This window comes from Macrotis lagotis, chromosome 7 (genome assembly GCF_037893015.1).
Source record: "Macrotis lagotis isolate mMagLag1 chromosome 7, bilby.v1.9.chrom.fasta, whole genome shotgun sequence".
Classification (NCBI taxonomy): domain Eukaryota; kingdom Metazoa; phylum Chordata; class Mammalia; order Peramelemorphia; family Peramelidae; genus Macrotis; species Macrotis lagotis.
In genome coordinates, this window is record NC_133664.1 from 114,912,201 (window position 1) to 114,938,766 (window position 26,566).

At 35.6% G+C, this 26,566-nt stretch overlaps 1 pseudogene; it reads right to left on the bottom strand.

Moving 5' to 3' along the window:
- The window catches only part of LOC141492913 (caldesmon-like), a 141,858-nt pseudogene that overhangs the window by 19,584 nt on the left and 95,708 nt on the right, over positions 1 to 26,566 (bottom strand).

A 26,566-nucleotide genomic window follows, 5' to 3' on the forward strand; every position in this document is an offset into this window, starting at 1 on the left:
ATGTCCATTAGAAATGCAAAGACTAAATATCCCTGATGATACGTGTAGTTTATGTGGTGTTTTTTTCTCTTTTGAAACTACAGTTTGACTTTAATAATGATACTTATTATGTAATTGTATATTAAATACACATGTTTATTGAAATTCAGTTGTGGTGGCAACTAGGTGTGCAGTGGATAGAACACTGGCCCTGGAATCAGGAAAATCTGAGTTCAAATCTGACTTCACACACTTTCTAGCTGTGTGACCCTGGGCAACTTAACCTGAGCCTCCAAAAACAAACTAGGAAAAAAAAAAGAAATTCAATTGTATTTTTAAAAATATACTTATTTGCTAGAAAGAGGCAGGGAGTGATGTAGAGATTAATCATCACAATAAAAAAGAAGATAAAATTCACATAGCAATTTAAATTTTACAAAATATTCTGCAATATAAACTTATTCCAACCTTACAACAACTCTCTAGGATAGAAACCTGAGGCAAATAGGAATGAAATGACTTGCTCAAAGTCACATAGCTAGTACATGTCAGAAGCAAGATTTGAATCTGGATTTTCTTTATAAGTATATAGTTCTCTGTCTGCCATGTTCACTGCCTTCCTTCTTAAGAGAAATTATACAGGAAAGCACACACTGAACAACGAACCTGGCTCTTTCTAGTACTAACTGGCCTAAGTATTAATTAATAATAAGTAATCTTAAGCAATCCAGTTTTTTAATCTGAAAATTGAGTTACCTAGCCTCTATGGTCACCTTCCAAACCTAATGTTTTATGACTATTAGCTGAAATCAGTGGGTTCTATACTTTTTGTTTTTCTTGGGAATCAAACAACAGTTAACTATAAGCTTAGAAATAGTCTATAGTATATGTCTGGATAGATCTACCTAAGTGTGATACTTGCTATCATTTAAAGAGGTTCAATTTGCAAGACACCCTCCTTCTAGACTAGAGGTCAGTTCTATCTTCGTAAGACTTTATGACTGAAATTCTAACAGCTATAGATTAGTTATAACATCATCTGAATAATAAAAAGAAAGATATAATATGAAATGACTTACATAATGGAATTCAAAGCTACTATTTATCAGCTATGTTTTAAAAATGGGGTATCAGGTCCTGTCTGCCCTGATGGGCATTCATGGCATATCTTTCTATTGTTATTGCTATTTAGTCATTTTCAGTCATTTCCAACTCGCAACTCCCTTGTGGGGTTAGATTTCTTGGGAAAGATACTAGGGTATTTTGCCATTTCCTTCTCCAGATAATTTTACAGATGAAGAGCTAAGGCAAACAGGATAAAATGACTTGCTTAGTGGTGTCATACAAATAGTTAAATGTCTGAGGCTAAATTTGAACTCAGACCTCTCTGATTCCAGAACCAATGTTTATCCACCATGTAATTTAACTGTTTATACCTTCATATTAATTCTTGACTTTTTTGCCACTAGATACAGACTGACTTTTTTCCCCCCATAAGCTGTTTTTTTCCTTCCATCTTTAATCTTGCCCTCTCCAATATCAAAACTGAAAAGAGGGAAAAGAACTATATTATCCTGATCCTGATATGTCAGAGAGTTCATGATCACCATCTTCCAATTAGAGTATGCTTAACTCAGATACCAATAACTTTTAGCCTAGGTAGATAATTCACTTTTGCTTTGCTAAAAGGCTTCTCAGTTTCCTTCACTTTTTGAAGTTAAGAGATATGACTGTTTAATATATAATAATGTTATCAGACTGACAAGCAGTATCAAAGGTGCTTCTTTGAAAATATATCTTGGGGTGGCTAGATAAAGCAGTGGTTAGAACACCAAGTCCTGGAGTCAGGAGTACCTGAGTTCAAATTAGACATCAGACACTTAATAATTACCTAGCTGTGTGGCCTTGGGCAAGTCACTTAACCCCATTTGCCTTGCAAAAACTTATAAAAAAAAGAAAATATATCTCCTTTTTCCTCTCTTACATCTTCCCCTATCTCCACCTTAGACATTTTTATATTTAAATTTCATTTATTTTGTCCTGAATGTAAGAAATAAATAAACAATTCTATAACATAGTAGAATGAAAAAAAATTGTGAATGAGACTGCAAATCTATTATGTACTACTTAGTCTTTTTAACTATATAATACAATTATCATGTAGCTTTTTTCTTTTTATTCCCTCCTCAGAGATAGTAACTATAAGGCACATATTTGTCTGTCTGTCTACCTGTCTGTTTCTCTCAAACCATTCTTTCTTTGGATGCAGATATGTCCCTCTTTGGTTAATGTGGATATGGGCAACTAGGTGATGCAGAGTACCAGTCCTGGAGTCAGAAGGACCTGAGTTCAAATGTGACCCCAGACACTTGACACTTATAGCTGTTTTGACTTTGGGCAAGTCATTTACCTTGTAAAGTTTAATAACTCTTTGGGCATAATTTCAGATTGCTCTCCAAAATGGTTAGATAAATTCACAGTTCCATCAAAGAATTAATATATGTAATATATATGCCCATATGTATCATAAAGACAATCCTAAATAGCCATTGACAAATAAATAATTGCTTTTTAGGGAAAAGTAATTATTTATTAGTTTCAGTAAGACACTGCCTTGAAGAGATCTCTGAACTGTGGAAAAATGAAAAATTAGGGAAAAAAATTTATAATTCATATCTCCTTGAGAAATTTGGTTACATTTTCATTTATTGATAAGTAATAATGACTATAGTAAAGTAAGATCTCAAAGAGAAGATAATATAAAATAGAAATATTCATATATGCTCAGTAGATGAATATCCTACAGAATTTAGATGAAGTTTTTTTAATCTAACATCTACTTAACAAAATACTAAAATTAAAGAAAAACAAAACAGTTCATGGGAGGGGGACCAAAATCAGATTATACAACAAAACAGAGGGGATCACATGTATCAATACTTGTTATTATAAAGAAGTTAGTTTGAAAACAGACCATGGATAAACACCATTATATTGGAATTTAAAATCCATAAAATGTTGAAATACTTTGTTCCAAACAAATCCCACTTGATCACATTAGCAAGTTTCACAAAGACTCCACATAGTGAGAACTGTTTTACCTGTTCTGGGCATTGACCTCCACCTTTTCAGTCATTTGTCCTAAAGACTCTTCCTCTTCCCTTTGACGAAGTCTTTCTTGCCGGGCTCTGCGGCGACGTTCTCTAGCAGCCTCTTCTTCATCATCATCATTTCTCTGATAGGCTATTCTGAAATACACCAATAACAGAACCTTGAGAATATAAATCATAATTACTATTCATTTTCCTTCTCAATGAAAATCTATTCAGTTCAGTCATCATTTATTAAACATGCTAGGTGTTGGGGCAGAAGATTTTAGAAAATTATGTTCCTAACCCTAATTTACATTTTTCAGGAGAGGCTTTAGGGTTGGCTTGTCTTTCCAAAGTGGCATTTTTTTTTTTGCAAGATAGTGTGGTTAAGTAACTTGCCCAACAGCCCTGTTTGTGGTGGCAAAGAATTGGAAATTAAGTAAATGTCCTTCAATTGGGGAAATGGCTTAGCAAACTGTGGTATATATATGTCATGGAACACTGTTTTTCTATTGGAAACCAGGAGGGACGGGATTTCAGGGAAGCCTGGAGGGATTTGCATGAACTGATGCTGAGCGAGATGAGCAGAACCAGAAAAACACTGTACCCCCTAACAGTAACATGGGGGGGTGATAATTAACCTTGATGGACTTGCTCATTCCATCAGTGCAATAATCAGGGACAATTTGGGGATGTCTGCAATGGAGAATACCATCTGTGTCCAGAGAAAGAACTGTGGAGTTTGAACAAAGACCAAGGACTATTACTTTAAATTTAGGGAAAAAAAACTGATATCTTATTGTCTGATCTTGCTATCTCTTATACTTTATGTTTCTTCCTTAAGGATATGATTTGTCTCTCATCACACTCAATTTGGATCAATGTATACCATGGAAACAATGTAAAAACTGACAAATTGTCTTCTGTGAGTGGTGGGGTGGGGGAGGGAAGTAAGATTAGGGGAAAAATTGTAAAACTCAAAATAAATAAAATCTTTAATAAAAAATAAATAAAATTTAAAAAAGTAACTTGCACAAGGTCACACAGCTAGGTAATTACAAAGTGTCTGAGGTAGGATTTGAATTCAGATCCTCCTGACTCCAGGGTTGTGCTCTATTCACTGTGCCATCTAGTTGCCCCCAAAGTTACATTTTTAAGCCAAAAAGCAAACTATGGACTTCTATGATAGTTTAATAAAATGTCATCTCCTAAAGAAATTAGCTTTAGGTGGCTAGGTGGTGCAGTGGATAGAGTACCGGCCCTGGAGTCAGGAGGACCTGAGTTCAAATCTGGTCTCAGACACTTAATAATTACCTAGTTGTGTGGCCTTGGGCAAGCCACTTAACTTCATTGCCTAGCAAAAACTAAAAAAAAGTTAGCTTTAAAATATTTTAAACTAGTCTATTCTTCCCTCCTATATACATAAATCACATGAAACAGATAGTAAGAACAAAAATCATCATTCTTTACTATTATTCCTACTCAATTTGTTTCAAGTGAGAACTTCTAACACATTTGTTCTTGTATCTACCTCTCTGGATTTTGTTTGGAGCAGAATCCTTGGGATCATAGATTATGCCCAACACTTCAAAGATAAGAATATTATTTGGTTCTTAATTTCACCCATGGATTAAGATTATTTTATTTCTTGAAATTATTGTTCTTTTCTTGTTTTCCCATTCCTTGTTTCCTACACCATCCATGGACTTCTATTCTTTGTTCCAGTCCACAATGGTCTCTTGTCCTAGAGACCAAATAGTTGGCTATCAGGAAGGCAGAAAATCCCAGAAGACAATAATATCATCAACCTATTTTGTCCTACCTAAAATATATTTTCAGATTCATGCATCTTGATATAATGAATTTCATGATTTCCCTTATTTGATGCTAACTTGAACTTGCAGTGACCCTTCTGGTTTTCCTAGAAGAGAATATGGTTAACTGTCAGAGGACTTAAGTCCAGCAGTAGCTTGGGGCCAGATTGTGGCATGATAGAATACCGTTCTCTGCACAGGTTAATAAATATCTTGGGCTGCAAATTAAACAGTGTAAACAGGTGTCAGCAGCTGGATCATCATCTTTTTATTCATTTTTATTGCTGACTCTTCAAAATGTTTGTTTCTTGAGGGGAAATGTGCGATACCAAACCTCCTGTGGAGGTTTTTTGGATTCTCAATGAGTCATTTCCACTTGGATTCACAGAAAGCCTGCTGATTGGCTTTCAATGACTCAAGTACATATCTTTACCCTCATCTTTACCCTTTGTTTTTCCAAGTTCCATTCCTCCAATCAATTTTGACCACACTTACTAATACTGTTTTTCATCATGACCTCTTCCATGCCAGAATCTTCAGAAGCTTGCTATTGCTATAAAACCAACCAAACAAAAACAAAACCCCTTAAGTTTAGAATTCAAAAACCTTTTTTCGAATTCTTCCTTCCATTGAGGGCTCTCTTCCTTTCTCCTTCCTCCTCTATTCCTCCCTTTCCTTCCCCTTCTCAAAAATTACCCTTCCACTTTATTCTTTATGCAGATCATAGAATTTTTAATTGAAACATTTAATTAAGAAGATAATCATTTCCCAGCAAACATTCTGCCTACTACCTTCTCTTAAAAAAACAAAAATGGTTCAGCAAAACAGTTTCATTAGAAATTAGAACTGATAGCACATGCAATATTCAGCTTTTAAGGTTTAGCAGAAGCATGTTTTGACGTTAGTCGTTTGGGAAGAAAATTGTTCTTTGTTAGCTAGATTTTGTCTCCTTATCCTTTCTTCAATACTTCTTGCTTGTTCTATCTCTCAGTCTTTGGGATATTATTCTTATGTATGAAATGACCTCCCACTTAATTTTAACCAATTCACATGTATCACTTTCAAGACTAAAATCAAGATAGATATCCTTTAAGATGCAATCTTCCTACACCTGTGTTTATTAATATGCTCAGAATAAAAATTTCAGAGTTGGAAGGGGCCTTAGGAGTAACTTCACCACCACCTGAACATCATAACCAGTAAGTGAATTTCTTGCCTTTACTCCCCAATTAGACCATGACATCCTTGACTGCACATTGTCTTTTGCCTTCCTTTGTATTCCTCCCAACTCTTAATATAGGAACTAATAAATATGCTTAATAAATACTTGTTTCATCGACTATTCGAGATGACCAATTTTACTTTAAGATAGCTATCTTAGGAAGTTTCTTCTGCCTTCAAGCCTCAATTTATATTTGTTTTGGGGCTGTTTTGGGTTTTTTTTTTTTAGCAACTTCTAAAAAGTTGTAAGTCTAATCCTTCTTCTTGGTAACATTCTTTCAAAGAACTGAAGAGAGCCCTCATGTCCCATTCTACAGAAAATCTTTAAAAGTTAACTATCAGGGCAGCTAGGTGGCGCAGTGTATGAAGCACTGGCCCTGGAGTCAGGAGTACCTGGGTTCAAATCCAGTCTCAGACACTTAATAATTACCTAGCTGTGTGGCCTTGGGCAAGCCATGTAACCCCATTTGCCTTGCAAAAACCTAAAAAAAAAAAGTTAACTATCCCTATTTTCTTTAACCAATGCTTTTAAGGCATGACCTAGAAGCTTTTTACCATCCTATTGGCTCTCCTCTGACCACTTTTTTGAACTATCAGTATCCTTGGATTTGTGTCAATGAATTGTAGTTGAAAGAATGATAGATTTGGAGTCAGTGGAACTGGGATAAAATCTATCAGTCTATAAGCATTTATAAATACTTACTCTGTCCAGGAAATGAAAATACAAAAAAACAAATAGCCCCAATCCTCAAGGAGCTTACATTTTATCAGGTATTTAAAAGTAATATATTTATTATAAATCATACTAAACTTTAAAGCAATGAAATTGTTAATTTGTTGAATAATAACTTTTAATAATACTTTAGAGATGATAACAGCATATAATAATTGTAGCCTTGTCTCCAAACTGTAATATATACAGTAAGACATATGAATAATCCTGAGTAATAAACCAATAAGCATTGATTAAGTTCCTATTGTATACCAGACACACCAAGCAGGCTACCTAATCTCTCTTGTCCTGAGTTTTGGCATCTGTAAAATAAGATTGGACTAATGACCTCTGAGTTGTCTTATAGCAACAAACTCTAGAGTGCTATCTTAAAATTTCACAAAAATTTCATGTTTGATTGTATATTACTGTGGGACTTTTTTCTCATTCTCATATGGCTTATCACCTATCTTCTAATCTTCCCACTGAAACACTATTTCCTTGAGGACAGAACTGTCTTCTTTGCCTTAGTGTTTAGTACAATGCTATATATAGAATGAATATTCAATAAATGAACAAGATTGAATGATTTGAAAACTAACATTTGGAAATACTTGTATATGCTCATCATATTACTCAGTCTGTTGTAAAATTCCAAGATGCAAATGATTTTAGGATTCCCACAGTACAATTGAAACTGTGGCTTCTCAATAATACTCACTTCATTTAAAAAAAAGAAAAAAGTTATCTTTTTTGCCTGGCACTACAGATATAACCACACACACACAGTAAAATTTCTCTTTCAGACAGTGAGAGATACAATAGTTACTATTCCTTCCAAGAAGAAAAATTGCCTTCTTCTCCAGAACATCAGGCAAAAGGCTAGGAGCCAAATTGGAATCTGACCAAGACATTGAACAATGATACAGGATTCTTAACGTAAATAAGTGATAAAGCGACCTTTGTTCCATGCTTCATCTGAAAGATAGTTTTTGTACCTATCTTATTCTCTATATGTCATAGTGAATATTTGACAAGCTACTTAACATTCAGAATATCATTTAAAAATCAAACTAGCCTTTCATTTAATTCTTCCCTCTGTAAAATTATTAAAAGGTTGCCTTATCCACTATTCTATCACCTAGCACAAGTTTGTATCTATAGTATAATGATAACAGATTTTTAAAATGATGACCCTAGAGCCCAGCAAGATCTTGATGAATAACTTCTGAATCATTGAAGAAAGATTAAGTTCAGCATAGCTGTGGTATTAAGTATATTTTATTATATTGCAAGTCTTTGAAAATTAGTAATCCACATCTGGCATGGTGGTAGCTCCCTATTAACCAAAGTACAGACTAACCAGAGTATCCCATTTCCTGGCCAAACTGGACAACAAAGAGATTACTGTACTTTCTTTCTTGGGAACTGTCCTCCCTTTGCTTATTTCTTAGCATTATAAAGAGCTTGATCATTCTGTCTGCAGGCATCAGTACTGCTAACCTTAGAAATTGTTCAAGAGAGGAGATGGTCTAAATCTCATTTCTTGGAGAATTCTGAGACTCTGTGACAGCCAAGAGGAGGAAAAGGAGACAACACCTCACTATTCCCAAAACCACAACTTTAAGATTCATATTTCCAGGAAAAAGAAAGGCAGATCTCTATGATGGGTGATTTCCCTTAGAATACTTCAGTTTTCTTATAAGAAAGACATCTCAAGACATTGGGAATATAGAATTCTACTGTCTCACTGGGTTTAGGTTATAGGATAATTAAATCAAGTTCTATGCCTGGCAGTTAAAATGCTCAGATTTATGAAATATTATGTGAATGGCAAGTGAAAAATTTGAGGAGTCTTACTTTCTCAACTGAAACAGGCTAAAGGATTCTTTCTATATTGAGCAAGAAGGTAGAGTTGGTGAGGAAACTGCTAAGACTGTTATTTCCCATTTGGCATATATATATATATATATATGTATATGTATATATATATACTTCCTTGTTCTTCAAATACTTTTCAAGATTTATCCAAGGATAAAGTAAAAGGCAAAATTGTTTCTCCTTACAAGCTCACCTTCAGTGCATGGATGGCTCTTTGTCTCTGTCTCTGTCTGTCTCTGTCTCTCTCTGTCTCTCTCTCTCTCTGTCTGACTCTGTCTCTCTTGCTGTCTCTCTGTCTCTCTGTCTCTGTCTCTGTCTCTCTCTCTCTCTGTCTCTCTCTCTCTCTGTCTCTCTCTCTCTCTCTCTCTCTCTCTCTCTCTCACCCTGTTTTCCCTCTCTTACTTGTTACTTATTCTACTGACTTGACAATCTGGTAATGCTAACCTAAATGCAATGCACAAGTCTCCATAACTGAAGAGGTCTCTTATTTCCTCTTCTACTCAGGCAGAAATGAGAAGGATCAGTAAAGGGAATTTTCCATGAGAAATCTATTTTCTTTGAATGTTTAGGAGTATTTCAGACCCAAAGGGATGGACACACAAACATAGGAAAACAAATTAAAGAGAGAGAAAGAAAAAGAAGAGGGAAAACAAGAGTTCAGGTCCTTTTCTCCTTTCACTTAATCCTCCTGTAAAATCCTTCTGACTGATCTGCCTCTATCCTCCTCCCTCTTTGCCAGTCCACTCTTGGTACAGGGGCCAAATAATCATGTGGTCATGACACACTCCTGCTTGAGATTTTTCAGTTTTTCACTATTACTAGCCAGGCAGAGTCTGATTCTAATCTGCCTTTCTAGACTTAGTTGACATTCCTTTTCACATTTGTGAAACTAGACGACCAACTGTTCCCAGAGTTCCTCAGGCCTCCCATCTCCCTGTACCCATTCAGGCTATTCTTCATGTCTAGAGTGCAATTCTTCCTCATCTCTGCCTCTTAAAAATACAATTCTTCCTTAAAGACTAAATTTAGGTTTTACATCCTCCATGAAAACCCCTTGAATCTCCCAGATGAACATGTTTTCTTCCTCCTTAAGAGTACCTTCTAAAGCTCTTTCATATCATCTCTCTTTTATAAAGTCTCATTTCCCATCTAGGTAAATAAGTTTTGTTGGGTTGAGTTGAATTGCTGTTGTTTGCCATTTATTCTTGAAGAGAACCAGGACACCAGGGAAGTATTGCCATGATTTGCAAGTGAATTGGATTTAAGTGAGGGAGGATTGTGTAAAGTCATCAGCTTCAGTCTCTCCAGTGGAGCCCCCTGGGTCCAGGGAGACTTGGAAGCAAGTTAGGTGAGGGAAGTTTTTGATTCCATCTCTCCAGTCTTGTTCCAAGAAATTTGCTGCCAGACAGTCCTAGTACTAAACCTACTTGGGACCTATGCACTTTGAGAAGGACCTTTATTTCTTTATGGTTAATGATTCTGTCACCCTGTCTAGTTCTAAATCTTGTGCACTTAAAAAAAAAATCTGAGTTCTCAGGTAGATAAGAAAGGTACTTATTCATCATTTGGGGGCCAAATAATTCAGTTGTGCTCCTGTTATTTTGTTTTCAGACAATGCTTTGAACAGAAGGGAAAATCCTCAGCTACTGAAACATGTAAACTTTGTCTTCAACATATATTACATGAACAATAGCTAAAAAGAGTCTGTTGGATGACTCCCAGACTGTGAGAGGTAATTCTCTCAATATGGGAAGCCTGTAAAGTGTTGCAGTTTGAATTCATGCAAAAAGAATTCCTAATTTCAATTGTTATAATGGGGATATTTTAAGTATGTAACATTAAATAAAAACAAGCAAAGCCTTCACAAGCCAGGAAAAGAAAAAGAAAAAGAAAACTGGGATTTCTCCAACAAGTATTGAATCTACTGTTATTTATTAACCATGGATAGAATTATTAACTTAGCATAGACTGAAAAAACAAGCATTAATTTGCAGGAGGAAAACTTTGGTTAGAAACAAAAAGGGGGAGATTTCCTGATTTTCTTAGATTTGTGAATTCAAGAACAAATAACATTAATAGCTGACATTTACATACCAACTTTAAGTTTATAAGATGCTATATATATATATGTATGTATACATTATCTCAGAATTATCTAATTATATATTATGTCATTAATATATCTCATTATTATGAGAAAAACCTATGAGGAAGGTATTTGAAATTTATTATCTGAAGTTTACAGATAAGGACATTGAGGCTTAGAGAAGTTAATTGACTTGTCCACTGTCTCAAAGCTTAATACATGTTAAAAGGCATGTTTGAATACAGGTCTTTTAAACTCCAAGTTCAGGATTTTATGCATTAGAACTTTCTTTCAAAAACAGGAAAGTTGGGTACTTTTCCTGGGTGTTTTAAATTAAAACTTTCCCTCCTCATTTTTGAGACCTAGTTTTCTTAAGCATTTAGATTCAACTATTGGCAATCTTCTGGACAAATGTTGAGAACAGCCAACTTTGTGTTAAGCCTGTATACAAAGGGAAATGTGCTATATAAAATCACTATCACATAACTGCAGCATTTAAAGCTATGAGGAAAAGAAGTTGAATGTTTTGAACCCCCAGAGGTTTCTCTCCCTCCTTTTTTCCCCAAACACCAGACTGAGTCCTATATTCTATTGACACTTCTTTTAAAATATTCCTCATCAAAGATAGTCAAGATAAACATTATTACCTTTACTTACCCCAGACAAAGATGTATATCTAGGTTCCTGCTCAGTCTTGACTGTACTCATAAATCCCACTACATACCACCATGTTTCAGTTATGTTACCTTGGGAAAACATATAGATCCTAGTTTATCTACTAGACTATAATGAGGAGGATGATGATGATTATTTATAAAGTACTGCATTTTCAAAGCAATCCATAGTCATATGAAAGATTACTCTAAATCATTAATTATTAGAGAAATGCAAATTAAAGCTTCTCTGAGGTACCACCTCACACCTCTCAGACTGGCCAATATGCCCAGAAAGGATAATGATCATTGTTGGAAGGGTTGTGGGAAATCTGGGACACTATCACACTGTTGGTGGAGCTGTGAACTCATCCAACTTTTCTGGAGAGAAATTTGGAACTATACCCAAAGGGCAGCAAAAATGAGCATACCCTTTGACCCAGCAATACCACTACTGGGTCTATACCCTGGAGAGATGATGAAAAAGTGTAAAAACATCACTTGTACAAAAATATTTATAGCAGCCCTGTTTGTGGTGGCAAAGAATTGGAAATCAAGTAAATGTCCTTCAATTGGGGAATGGCTTAGCAAACTGTGGTATATGTATGTCATGGAACACTATTGTTCTATTAGAAACCAGGAGGGACGGGATTTCAGGGAAGCCTGGAGGGATTTGCATGAACTGATGTTGAGTGAGATGAGCAGAACCAGAAAAACACTGTACACCCTAACAGCAACATGGGGGTGATGTTCAACCTTGAAGGACTTGGTCATTCCATCAGTACAACAATCGGGAACAATTTTGGAACAAATCTGCAAAGAAGAGTGCCATCTGTATCCAGATAAAGAGCCATGGAGTTTGAACAAAGTTCAAGGACTATTCCCTTTAATTTAGAAAAAAACAGATATCTTATTATCTGATCTTGTTATCTCTTATACTTTTTGTTTCTTCCTTAAGGATATGATTTCTCTCTCATCACACTCAATTTGGATCAATGTACAACATGGAAACAAAATAAAGACTGATAGATTGCTTTCCTTGGGGGGGATAGGGGGAGGAAAGTAAGATTGGGGGGAAAATTGTAAAACTCAAGTAATATCTTTAATAAAAAGACAATTTAAAAAATAAAAATAAATAAAGTACTGCATTTCAAAATACTTTTCTTACCACTGTAAGCTCTTCACGGGCAGAACCACCCTATATATCTTTGTATGCATGTCCCCCATAGCAGTGATGTGGTGTTTTGCACATAGCCAGGTCCTTAATAAATATTTGTTGTATAAATGGGATGCTTCAAGCATTTCCCTTGCCTTCATTTTCAACTTAAAAATAGTGATTCTAAAAGGAAAGTGGTTTTTCTTCATATTATCTTTCAAACCATAAGTATCTAACCATTGGATGATTGCTGATTTAGGCACATAATTTCCATTAATACTTTACTTCCAGTTATAGTTTTCATACAGTGAGTCCAGGGTAGGTTAATACCTAGGATTAGACACAATGAGAATCATCTTTTAACATGAATTTTATCATCTTGGAATATATTGAAGAATGATAGTTTCATCAGTGTGGAAGGGTTCTACCAGTGAAGATCTCAAGTCTTCTTTGACTTTGACTTTGGCTGGTATGGATAATACAGGGGAAGGAATTTTAGGAAGATAGCAAAATAAGGAAGGAAACTAACCAGCACTCAAAAATCCCTCCCCAAATAAAATTATGCTTCAAATTTTATTTTAGAGCTGGAGAAATAATTAAAAGTCAGGGAGAAAAAATCCTCAGACTTCCTAGGTTGGTGCTCTGGCCAGATTGAAGTGAAGATAGCGCCAGACAAACCCCTACCAATCAACAAACCAATCAGCAAACCATAAGGGCAGCTGTGTCTACAGAATCCTTCCTTTGGGAGTTTTCCTCCAGCAGGCTTCTTCCAGATCGGGAAGATTGTGAGGACCCTCCCTGGAGCTGGCTATGGAACCCAGGCACATTAACCAGACCAGGTCTCGGGTTGTGGGTGCAGGCAAGTTGGGATGAGCACACAATGGTAGTGAAGCCTTGCTGGTTGTGATCACGGGCAGGAGAATAGAGTCCCTGGTTTCTGTTCTAGAGTAGAGGGGTAAACTAAGGCTTCCACCAGCCTAAGGGATGACAGGCAGTAAGAACATTTGAGGTGGCAGCTATTCTGAGGGTCTGAATGGGGGTTCAGAGACAAAGAAGAGTATCTATGCTTACTTACAGACAAAGATGTGAGCCAGCGGAGCAATGACCACACCAATCTTGAATTACAGAACTTTGGAAGAACCAAGGGACCAAAGACCCCTTCAAATAGATTGTAGAAAATAGTCCAAAAAACTTTAGACCTGAGACATGATTCCCCAAACCAAAGGAACAGAGCCAAAACTCGAACAAAATGTTAAAAGCCAACAATAGGCTGTTTAAAAAAATGAGGAAAGAATAATGAAGGAACCAAATCATAGCTACTATGGGAAAGAAAAGATTAGGGTCCAAATTCAGAAGACAAAACAACTTCCTGTAAAGATTCAAAGAGAAACATAGAGGTCACAAATCGAAAAAGAGTTGTTGGAAGAACTAAAAAGAGGCTTTAAAATAAAATAAGAGAATTTAAAGAAAAATTTGTAAAAGAAATGAATAATGCAAGAAAAGCAAGGAAATTATGAAAAGCAAGTCAACCAACTGGAAAAAGATAAAAAAGAACTTACTAAAGGAAAAAATAACTACAAAACTTGGGGCAATGGAAAGCTAATGAAAAAAATAGAAGAGAAAATGAAACTTTTCATCAGAAAAACAACTAACTTACTTTTTTTTATTGTATACTCAATTCATTGATCTATTCTTTCTCTATTTTATTGATGTAAGCATTTAGAGATAGAAATTGTCCTCTGATTATTACTTTTGCTGCATCCCATAAGTTTTAATATATAGTCTCATTATCTCATCAAAACTGGGTTAGAGAAGAAATAGCATTTATATTCAGTAGGTTACAAAAGTTTTCTAAACTTATAGAGAAATAGGAGGGCTGGGAAATAGGATAAAGGAGGGAATTTCTGAAAGATTTTCAAATTAAGAATTAGGAGGACAAAGGGAAAGGATAAGGGAGGGAATTTTAGAAAGATGTGCAGATTAGGGTATCAGTGATCAGAAGTAAATTCAATTTCTAAGAATGAATAGGGTAAAAAGAAAAAGAGAGAGGAAAAATGAGAAAAATAAGATGGAAGAAAATATACAACTAGTCATTTTAACTGTGAATATGAATAGAAGGAACTCACCCATAAATTGGAAATGGAAACATAATAGATCAGAATGTATCAAAAACCAGAACCAGACAATATGTTGTTTTTAAGAAGCACTTTTAAAAATGAGAGACATGCACAGAGTAAAAATAAAGGGCTGAAGTTAAATTTATTATGCTTCAAGTCATAGAAACAAAAAAAAATTAAAGAGAATTATAAGGAAAACCAAAAATTAGGAAAATTTTTTGATAGTTTCATGGATAAAAACCTCACATTCAAATACATAAAGAATTCTGTTAAATTTATAAGAATATGACTCATTTCCCAAATGATAAATAGTTAAAGGATATGAACAGTTTTTGAAGAAAGAAATCAAAACTGCATGTGATCATATAAACAAATGCTCTAAATTATTTGTGATTAGAGAAAAGCAAATTTAAAAAAAGCTTTGGGATATTATCTATGACATGTCAGATTGGATAAATGACAGAAGGGGAAAAATGACAAGTTGGAGAGAATGTGGGAAATATACTATTGGTGGGACTGTGAACTGATTTCAGAATTCTAAGGAGCAATCTGGAATTGTGCCCATAAAAATGAGTCTACTATTTGATTCAGCAAAACCACTATTAGATCTATTTCCCAAGGTGATCTGGAAAAAAGAAAAAGAACTTACATATTCTAAAATATTTATAGCAATTCTCTTTGTGGTGGCAAGGACCTGAAAATTGTGCTTATCATTTGGAACATGGTGATATAGGATTGTGATGGAATACTGCTGTTTAGTAAGAAATGATGAATAAGTTGAAAAATATGGAAGGACTTGAAGAGTTAAACAAGCAGAACTAAGAGAACATTGTATTCAGTAAAAGCAATGTTATTCAAAGAGTGAATGTGAGTGACTAAGCTATTCTGATAATCTATTGAATACAAATATTCAAATCAACTACAAAGGACCTATGAAGGAGAAAGAAGTCCGTATATGGAATAATGTATTGTATAATTTCACATATTAATCTGTGTCAGGTCTTGACTTTCTCTAGAATGGGGTTGGGAAGGAGAAAGGGAAACAACTTGAAACTCAAACATTGCAACAATAACAACAAAAAAGAACTACTATGATTAAAAATCAATTACTTAGAAGTTAACCTTATTATGAGCCTCTTTGAATTTAATAAGACTTAACTTTGAGCCATTCAGTTTATCACTAAGCCCCCTAATGGAAGCTCTTCCATCTTAGTAAAAACTGAAAAGTTTATATTCTGCTGACACAGTTTTTGGGAACCCAGGGTCATTTTTATTTCTTAGTGAAGCATCAGAAACACAGTGGAGGATGATTTTTTAAAAATTGCACGTACTTTTAATGTTAGAAAATTTTGCTAGTACATAATAATTGGTTTTGTTGTATAGCAGTAAGGGTTCAATGACTCTATAAACAACAGTAAAACTTAGAGGGACATGATTTTCAAAACTTGCCTAGGGCTCACAGATATATTGGTCTAGATCTGTATCAAAAACACAATCTCAAAACATTTGCAAAGCAAAAACCAATAACAACTGAAAACTGATGCTATTAAATTTTTCAAGAGAGAGTTCATCAGATGTAACTGAGACTTGATTAAGTAACTATTATTTTTTTAAAAAATATTTAATTGTTATTTTTAAAAGTTTTTTAAAGGAACATTTTCAAGTTTCTTTAGAGTACAGATATCTCTTCCACATTGTGATTTTCTACATTGCAATTTCACTGCATGGACGGGGGCAGCTAGGTGGCATAGTGGATAAAGCACCAGCCTTGGAGTCAGGAGTACCTGGGTTCAAATCTGGTCTCAGACACTTAATAATTACCTAGCTGTGTGGCCTTGGGCAAGCCACTTAACCCTGTTTGCCTTGAAAAAAAAAGAAAAAAGAAATTGCATGGAAATTTGGGGAGGAGTATTTTGCAGAAGATGCAGATGACACACCAAAGTCAGTAGATGATGCAGAAAAAGTTTAGAAATTCAGAAATGTATAAACTATATGTATAATATTGCATAATATCAACAATTTTTATCTTTTAATGCCATAATAATTCAGATTTCTTCTCTGGTCTGAAGGGAGGGCCAAAAATTTTTACATAAATTTTCCAAAATGTGGAGGAAAGGGGCGGCTAGGTGGTGCAGTGGATAAAGCCCTGGAGTCAGGAGTACCTGGGTTCAAATCCAGTCTCAGAGACTTAATAATTACCTAGCTGTGTGGCCTTGGGCAAGCCACTTAACCCCATTTGCCTTGCAAAAGCTAAAAAAAAAAAACAACGTGGAGGAAGAAGAGGGGCACACTATTAGCTCCTGTGAGATGGAATGAATAACTTTACTAGATTTGGAATTAGAAGATAGAAACTTAAGACTAGATCTATTTCTCATTAGCTATATGCTTTTGAGCAAGTCATTAAATTTGGTATCTCAGTTTTCTCATCTGAAAAATGATCAGTCCTGGTATAAGAAGATGAGTTTAAAACCTGACTCAGACAATCCCAACTGTGAAATCCTATTCAAATTTCTTAACTTCTCTCAGTATTAATATATTCATTAGTAAAATGAAGATAATAATAATAATAATGATGATGATGATGATGATGATGACACCTATCTCATAAGATTATTGTGAGGCTCAAATTAGTTAATATATGTAGAGATGGTAAACCTGGAAAGCATATGAAATAAAAGGAAAATGTTCTTTATAATCATAAGGTATTTTATAAATATAAGAAATTATTATATGTTACATAAATATAAGTATTATTATGCTGTCAAATAGAACATTCTAGGTGTGTAAATAAGTTAGATTGACCATATTCTACAATGACAAAGTTTTCGATGAGAAAAGATGGAACTTCTAACCAAAACAAAAAGACAAATGAGACTGTTGAACCAAAAACTCTACTTGAGCCTAGAATAGTTCTGAAAACTATGAATGATTGTATCTTTCAGTTGATTTTCCTCCCTAGTTATCAAACTCATTGGAAAGAGTTCTAGAAATGGTCTTGCTATCATGGTTGGAAGAATTCTAGGAATGGTCATGCATGTAAAAAAATGGTCATGCAGGGGTATGCTAGTAAATGTTTAACATCTGGTTCTCCTATATGACATACTTTTAAATTTAATCTGCATTAATAACATTTTCTCCTATAATTTCTCAAGTTTAGACAATCAGCAAAATAAAAAAATCACTTTCTGATTTGTGTGTTTTCTGATTTCTAAGGGTTAAGTATTCATACTGAAAATTTAATAACTCTTGGATCAGATCAAGTGGCTCCAGCACATACCTCCCTCTAATCTTAAAAGCCCAACTCCACTCTCTCTAGTGCTGAACCCACTATTTCTGACTAGCTCTTCTAAAATGCTATGCTACTTTCCCACTGTGTTCCATTGAGACTCCTCCTCTTCACTTGGTATTCTCTCACTCAACCTCATTCTAACCAGGAGTTGAATGGTGATTAAACTTATATAAATTTCATCTATTCAGGTAAGGTACAAGGGACTGAGATGTTAAAGTACAAGAATATTTACATCTGTCCCCTTTGGATGAACCAAAAGTTTTTGAGACATTTCAAAGTCATCAGGACCATAGATTTCACCCTGATTTAGGATCCTAGGACTCAGAGCTAGAAGAATAATCATTAGAAATTAATTTAGTCCAATGCCCTCATTTTCTAGAGGAAACAATTGTGACTTAGTGAGAAATGACTTACCCAAGGTCATATGCTCCATTATGCCACAAAGCCATTCCCTATGAGGGTCTGATAATTGCTGCAATTTGAGCACCATTTGGTAAGTAAATTCTCTAGACATAACCCAGGAGCCAGTAAGAGTAGTGAGTTTCCAGAAAGTTTTTTGTTTAATTCCAATCTGGTTAGGGACAAATTCATCCTAACCACCAACTATGGCAATGTTAGCATTTTTAAGTGAGGAAGGGGGAAAAAAGGTTCTGAAAGGGGAATGTATTGATGTGGAAGAATTAATGAGAACCTCAGATGGTCTCAGAGGAGTGAATATATACACTATGTCCCAGGGGGCCTGGGCAGAATGGAAAGCTCCTTGGGGGAAGGAAAGGAAGATCTAAACTCCCTAAAACATTAAGTTCTCATTGTTTAATTTGTTGTCTGTAAACAAGTGAATGCTTCATCTGCCCCCGGATCTCTAAAAGTTCCTTCAACTATGTTAGCTTTCTGCCAAAGAACTTTATGCTAGTCTTTGCCACATCACCAAACATGAATGGGAGGACAAAGTGATAGTGAGAAATACCTTGAACTGGGGACTTGGAATATCACTTATTCTATCTCTGTGTTCTTCCTTGCCTTTGCAGGGTTAGAAGGTATACAAGAACCAACTGAAGAGTCTAAGGGGCTGATGATGATGATGATGATGATGATGATGATGATGATGTTTGTCCTTCATTTTCAAAGAAGACCAAGAAATCAGTGAGGTGATGCCATGACAAGTAAGTGAATTGGATTTGAGTGGGGGGGGGGGGAACTGTGCTATGTCACCATTCTTACTTTCTCCTCCAGAGTCATCTGGGTCCAGTGATCAGATATGAACTAGGACTGGAGATAGTACTGGATGTGAGGCAATCAGGGTTAAGTGAATTTTCCAAGGTCACATAGCTAGTAAATGTCTGATTCTGGATAAAATCTCAAGTCCTCCTGAATTCAGGACCAATGCTCTACTCACTATGCCATCTGATTACATTAACAGGTTAAGAAAGGTGGGTTAAGGTTGGGGGATAGAGAGGAATTAAGGGAGGGAGTGGACGAAGAAGGGATAATATCTATCTTTATCTGAACCTCTGAACAGAGACTCTGGTGTCCAGGGAGGGATACCAAGAAAAGGATAGGAACAGTCTGAAAGGGAATGAATAAACTAGAATGTAAGTAGAATTTAAACTCTCTTTATGGGTTTAAAAAGGTGCCTTATGTATAGATAGCTAGGAAGTGGTGAGGATTTTACCTATTAGGAGTTTGCACAAAGTCCAAATGATGGATACTAGGTAAAACTAGTTAGGATTTTACTGGATCCCAAATCTTCTGCAAACATTTGGTCACATTCAACAAATATTTATTAAGTATCTCCTAGAGAGAAGACAAGTTATCTGTAGTATAATGGAAAGAGTTCTGCATTGGTGGTCAAATTCCAGCTCTGTCAATTGCTAACTCTGTGACCTTGGACAACTTTCCCTCCTTCTCTGAGTCTCAGTTTCTTCAACTGCAAAATGAGGGAGTTAAAATTGATGACTCTTAAGGTCTCTGCTAAATGATGAGCCTATGATTTGGCAATTAGAAATGGTTTAATTTTTGGTTATCTTCAATATATCATCATTATGGTTCACTATTTCCTTCTCCAGTGGATTAAGGTGAGTTGAATTTAAGTAACTTGTTCAGGGTCATACAGATTTTGAAAGTTTGAGGCCAATTTGAACTCAGGGATATGAGTTTTTCTGATTCCAGGCCTAGCACTCCATCTATTATGCTACCTTGCTGCCCTAATGGAATATTTTCAAGTTGTAAGAAAAGACAAAAATTACCTATAGAAAGATTTACAGAAACTGAGGTTAGAATGAGTTAAGCAAAGCTAAGAAAATATTTTCAATGACTTTGTTGTTTAACATGTCCAACTCTTTGTGCCCCTCATTTGGGGTTTTCTTGGCAAAGATATTGGAGGAGTTTTCCATTTCCTTCTCTAGCTTATTTTACAGAGAAAGAAACTGAGGAAAACATGATTAAATGATTTGCCCTGGGTCATACAACTAGGAAGTGTTTGAGGTTGGATTTGAATTCAGGTCTTTCTATTCCAGGCCCAATTTCTATCCACTGAACCACCTAAAAGCCTTGAACTCTACTAACTACAAAACACTGAAGAAGAGTCAGAAGGAGACCCCAATACAAGAACTTCAATTTCCTGACAAACCTAGTTCAGAACATCCTTTTTTTTTTTTTAGTACAAAGAACAGAGTGAGTTACCCTCCAACAATTGAGATCTTCATTTTTCTCCTAGTAAAAACTGGTCCTGAGTTCTTACATAGGTGTTATACTCAAAAAGAAAGAAAAATTCATTGCCTATCTATCACATAACAGTTGCTTCCAATCCACACTTGTCAAACATTTCCAAGAAAACGTCAGCTGTTGTTTACTTTTTGCATTAATAAAACATCCCCATTGGCAAGGGTCCTAGAGTCAGGCATGAAACAAACATTAACAGACTAGGAAAACAGGCTCTAGAAAACATGCAAAAAGAATTAACCAGAGCAGTAAATAATAATAAGTACACAGCATTCCAATAGCCTTTTTGTCTTCCCTTCCTCCCTCTTAGGGCCCACTCCCCTCTTAGTCTTTCCTTTTTTGAATGATACCAATAACAATTTTTAAATTGAGATGAAGGAAGTCCAAAGGAGAACTGGAATGAACACTTCTTTTCAAAGTTCTGCTGTTCCCAGTAAATAAATTCAAGTGGATCGATGAAAGCTCACATTTTTCTAGAATTTGAAAGTATACAGTATCTTATCCAAGTTATCTCACCAAGAGATCGATTCAAGTACTATTTCCCCCAATGTATAAGGGAGTCAAGAAAAAAACTCAGAATATGCCCACGTGGGCAAGTTGGAACTGAAGTCAAGTTTGATTCTAGAACCAGAATTCTAGAACATTCTGTGTACTGATGGTATTGGCTTTGGCATTAATATTCCTTGAGCTTGGTGTACTCTCTTACCACACCACACTCTCTGTTCATTATACCTGGAGCAAGATGGCACAGGTCTCAAAAAACTAATTCTCCAAAATTTAGAAAAGTCCTTTGTGTATAAATAGCTAGGAAGTGATGCTCGATGGTATGGAAAATAAATCAGTTGTTACGTGTTACACCAAGACTGAGAGTTGCAAGAATGGATCTGGAAATAGAGGGCCTGGGTTCAAATCTTCTTTCTGACTCTTACTAGTATCCAAGTGACCAAGCAAGTCATTTATTCTCAGTTTCCCCACCTGTAAAATGAAGGGTTTGGACTAGATGGTCTCCAAGGTCACTCAACTCTAAAATTGTAATCTTATGATCCTACTTCTTATTTGAAGTGTGACCTTAGGTAATCATCTGAACTCTTTGTACCTAAGATTCCTGCTCTAGAAAGTGAGAGAGTTAGACTAGATTATCTAGAAGGTACCTCAAATATTTTATGAGTCTAAGAGAATATTTGGTAAAGGTATGGATGAGGAATTGAGAGTGGTGGATTGTATGGTTAGTATTTTAGTGGAATTTGAAAAAGCCCAATTTTTCTTCCTGACTTATGACCCAGTAAATATAAAATTTGGATAATGGACATCAAGCTCATCTTCATTGTACACTTGGGAACCTGAATTCCTCTTGTGCCTAATCCAGGATTTTTGCCAAACTCACAATTTCTTTTTATGTGAAACAGACATAAAACTTAGGCTGTTTACATTATGCTGGCAAATCAAAGGAAAGCAGGGCCAAAGAAACCAAGTTGCAAATACTATACAATACATACTTTTTCAACCTTTCCCCTTGGAGGCCTATTCAGATAGAAGCTTGCCACCAACTGCTTGCATATACTGAGATCCAGTCAAGCAACTTTTCACTAATTGTTCAGGATTCAAGTACATTTGACCATGTGTATATGAACATAATCTAAAGAGCCCAAAGAAGCATTTGGGAATTTCTACTTCCATGTTATATTTTTTTAAATGGTTCAAAATGGAGAAAACTGAATTTGGAATCAGAGGCTCAGATTCCAGTTCTGCTACTGGACTATGATGAGTCCTTGAACAAATCTTTTACTTTTCTTTTGTAAAATGATTAGCTAAGAATGGAGCATATCATTCATAAAGAGTTGAAAGATGGGTGCAACATTGTTCAGACCAAATGACCATAGTATATTTAAAGTGATCAAACCAAAGACTAGCTTCGGTTTAGTCATCTGAACATATATTTTGTAAATATTCACCTTCTGCCTAAGTCTAACTTACTATAAATCAAATCTGTATAAGACCAGACCAAAAGACCAGGGATTAGGAGCTCATCAAGATTAAATCTATGGTTCTTTATTCTTTATTTGTATTCCCACCATTTAACCCAGAAGTTGGAACACAGCAGATATTTAATAAATGCCTTGTTGACTGACCGACTGAATAATTGATTACTTTGGAAAGATCTGGCTCTTTGAATAATCAATAATTGTTCTAATTCAAATTGAGCCTCAGACATTTACTAGCTGTGTGACCCTGGGCAAGTCACTTAACCTCTATTTGTCTCAGTTTTCTCACCTGTACTGTAGAGATAACAACAACAATTACGTCCCAGGGATGTCAAAAAACATATGAGAATATGATTGTAAAGTGCCTGGCCCTTAGTAAACACCATATAAATGTTTTGTTAATATTATTAGAAATTTGCATTCCTTACTTTGATTATATCATTGTCCTTTTGTGCCATACAAGATATGCAGTAGGATGCCATTTTATGCTCCTGAACCCCCAGGTTTCTCATTATAGAATGAAAAAGACTTTTAAACTACAGAAACAAGATACACTAACAAGCCTTGAGTCAAAGGGATTAGAAGCTTGTGACTGATTCAAATGAACCTCCATATGGGGGGACTGTAGCATTCCAAATGTGTCCCCTGAAACCAAAAATGAAATAGAGAATATCATGAAGTCAAATAACAGGGATGTAGCTATCTTAAGACAGACAGTCCTAAAATAGAGACTGATTCCAAAACCATCCATGTAATAATGGATTTCTATAATAGGCCCAGCCCTCTCTTTCTCTCCAGAAGACAAAACAACCCAAAACATGCCTCTCTCTGCTTTCATTTTTCTTAAGTGGAAAATCCCCCAAAAGATTTAGTATTCATTTCCCCTCTTCCAAAATGGTGCCATTTCTTTTCAGTCAAGTTGGCACCTCTCCCCTTCTTCAGGAAGCACTAGATCACTTAGAGGGAGGCCTTTGGGGGTATCATTTCCAGCTCCACAGGTTGGAAAGATCACTACCAGACTTGCACAGAACCCTATTGTTCTGTGATTACTAGCCCAACAACTTCAGAGCCTTTAACATCAGATCCATCCAGGCAGCTGACACTTCACTGGCTTGCCTGCCACCCTCCTACACAGAAGCTTGTAGAGACATAATAATAGTTGATGGCAAGAGGAAGATTCTTCATGGATGGAGGCAAGAAATGAAAAAAAATAAAAGGACATATCCTGGATGCCGGATTCAATAAGAGTTCGCCTGAAGGCAAACTGGGGATCAGCTTGGGCCACTGAGACTGACACCCTCCCTACTAGAAAAGAAAATCAGAGAGCATGAGTCTGCTCACAGTGTCATATCATTCTATACTAAAGAAACCTTTACTAGATTTTTATTAAAGATGGAAGGGAAGTGGGGGAAAAGATGGCATTAGCTCAAATATCCTTGCCAAGGCTGTTTTTAAAGACCTGTGCTTTGCTACTCATCCTCTAAAGTCCTTCCAGATAGATCTTAAGAAGATGAATAAAATTATTGTTCATTAGATGTCTAATTATTTCTAGCAACCATGAAAAAATTTTTAAAAAAGATGGAAAAGATCTTAAAAATCATTTTGTACAGTTCTCTCATTTTACAATTGAGGAAACTGATGCTCCAGTTAGGATAGAAATAGTAAAATGACTTATCCCAGATCATTTAGAAAAACTAGGAATTTTTTCATCAGGGGCAACCTCCCCCCCAAAAAATAAATCCAAATCAGTTGGGGGGCTATACTGGTGGTGCCAGGGGAAAGCATGCCCCTTCTGAATGTCAGGGCCCTGGGCCAAAGCCTCATTCACCTATCCAAGTTCCTACAATGTAGTAATATTTGGAGAAGGCTGGCAAAGGGAACTGAAAGCAGACTGCATTTGTCAGGAGAAGGAGGGTGTGCCAGAAGGGAGATTGATCCTCTATTCCAAACAGAGAAAGACAGAGATGAGGTTTAATTTTGCCCTGATTATCAATTACTGTAGGCTAGCTAGCACCATAGTGGCCTGAAGGAGTTACTGGACATTAGATTCCAAGACCTAGGAAACATAAAGCTCATTAAGTCTAATGTAGACCTGGTCAGTAAGAGAAGGGAAGTAGGGTCAAGTCCAAGGAGAGTAATGCTTTTCGGGAAGCCCTCCAAGTTAGCACACTGTGTCTAGCTTCTATTTTCATTTCATGTTCCAGCTGCTTCGTTTTCCTCCTCAGCCCTCCCAGTGTTCACATCCCATCAAAGAAATAAAACACTGGGTCCAGCTACTCACTATCAAGGGCTTCATAAATCCTAGTAACAAAAGGAGACTTAACTTTAGCAAATCCTACAAATCGTTTTGAACAGTAAGCCTGCAGAGGACCCTTCGTGAATAATCCAACACAGCTTTTCATTTTTCAGAATGCAATATTTTCCCTGTCATTCTCCTCCCCCTCCTTCCCTTACTCTGAAGACCCCTCCATTGCCTGCAAGATTAAGCCATCCTTTCACCCCAATAGGTCAAATCTCTGTGTCTGAATTCTAGTGGAATGTCCCTGGTAAGGGGAATCAGGAGAGGCCTTAGAATTAGAAAAATTAAAGTCTTTAAAGATGAAAGTCTTTTAGGGATTATCATTTCATAGGTAAGGAAATGAAACACAGAGAAAGGGAGAGAATTCCCCAAGGCCACAGTACAGTGGAGCTGTTAGTTGGCTGAGGCTAGTAATAATTAGCATTTCTATTATCCTTTAAACTGTAAGCAGCTAGGTGGTACAGTGGATAGAACAGTGGACCTGGAATGAGGAAGATCCAAGTTCAAATCTAAACTCATATACTCACTAGATATGTGACCTTGGACAAGTCATTTAAACTGTTTGCTTCAGTTTGAATTAGAGAAGGAAATGGCAAACCACTCTATTATCTCTGCCAAGAAAACCCTATACAGAGTCAGGATAATTTGGGAACAAGAAAATAGTACTTTAAAAGTTGGCAAAGTGATTTGATCTCAGTAACCACAGATTTATTATTTTACTAATGAAATGGAATTATTTTACATATATATGTATATATATATAATGTGTGTATATATAATATATATATATATATATATAATATAGGTTATATATGTGCAAGCATGTAAAACATATTTCCGTATTAGTCATGTTGTGAAAGAAGAAACAGTATACAAAGGCAAAAAAACCAAAAACTAAACCCTTAAATGTAGACCATCCTTCTAGCAGTTTAATGGTAAAACAATATATATATATATATATATAAATATCTTACCAATAGAACTGAAGTTCAAGGATATTAAGGAATTGAACCTTCCAAGGTAACCCAGTTGGTAACTGCTAGAGATGTCACAGGAAGATTGGAGGATTTAAGGATTTAAGACAAATCAAAGTCTAAAAGGTACTGCCTCTTAGAACACAGTGGCTCCTGATTTCCAATCTAGTATTGCCTGTTGTTTGGAGATGTCTTGTGAAATCCTGTTCTAAGATTATACACTATAGAATTTTTCAGAATTTCAGTGTTGGAAGAGATCTCAGTGAACATTAAGCCAACCCAAACCTCTGGAATCCTAACAAAACCATCTTGTGAATTTAAAGCCTCAATTAATTTCTTCCCACCATTATAAATCAAATTAAATGTAACTTAGGAAAACTTGTTCAACTAAACTTTGTTTTAAGATTGAGATCAAATTCCTCCTTTCTCATGAAGTTTTCTTAGACTACAAGGTTCTTAACCTCTTTTTTTTTTGTATCATATACCCCTTTGGCAGTGTGGCAAAGTCCCCTTTCAGAATATTTTTAAATATTTATAATAAAATACATAGGATTACAAAGAACACCAATCATATTAAAATATGGTTATCT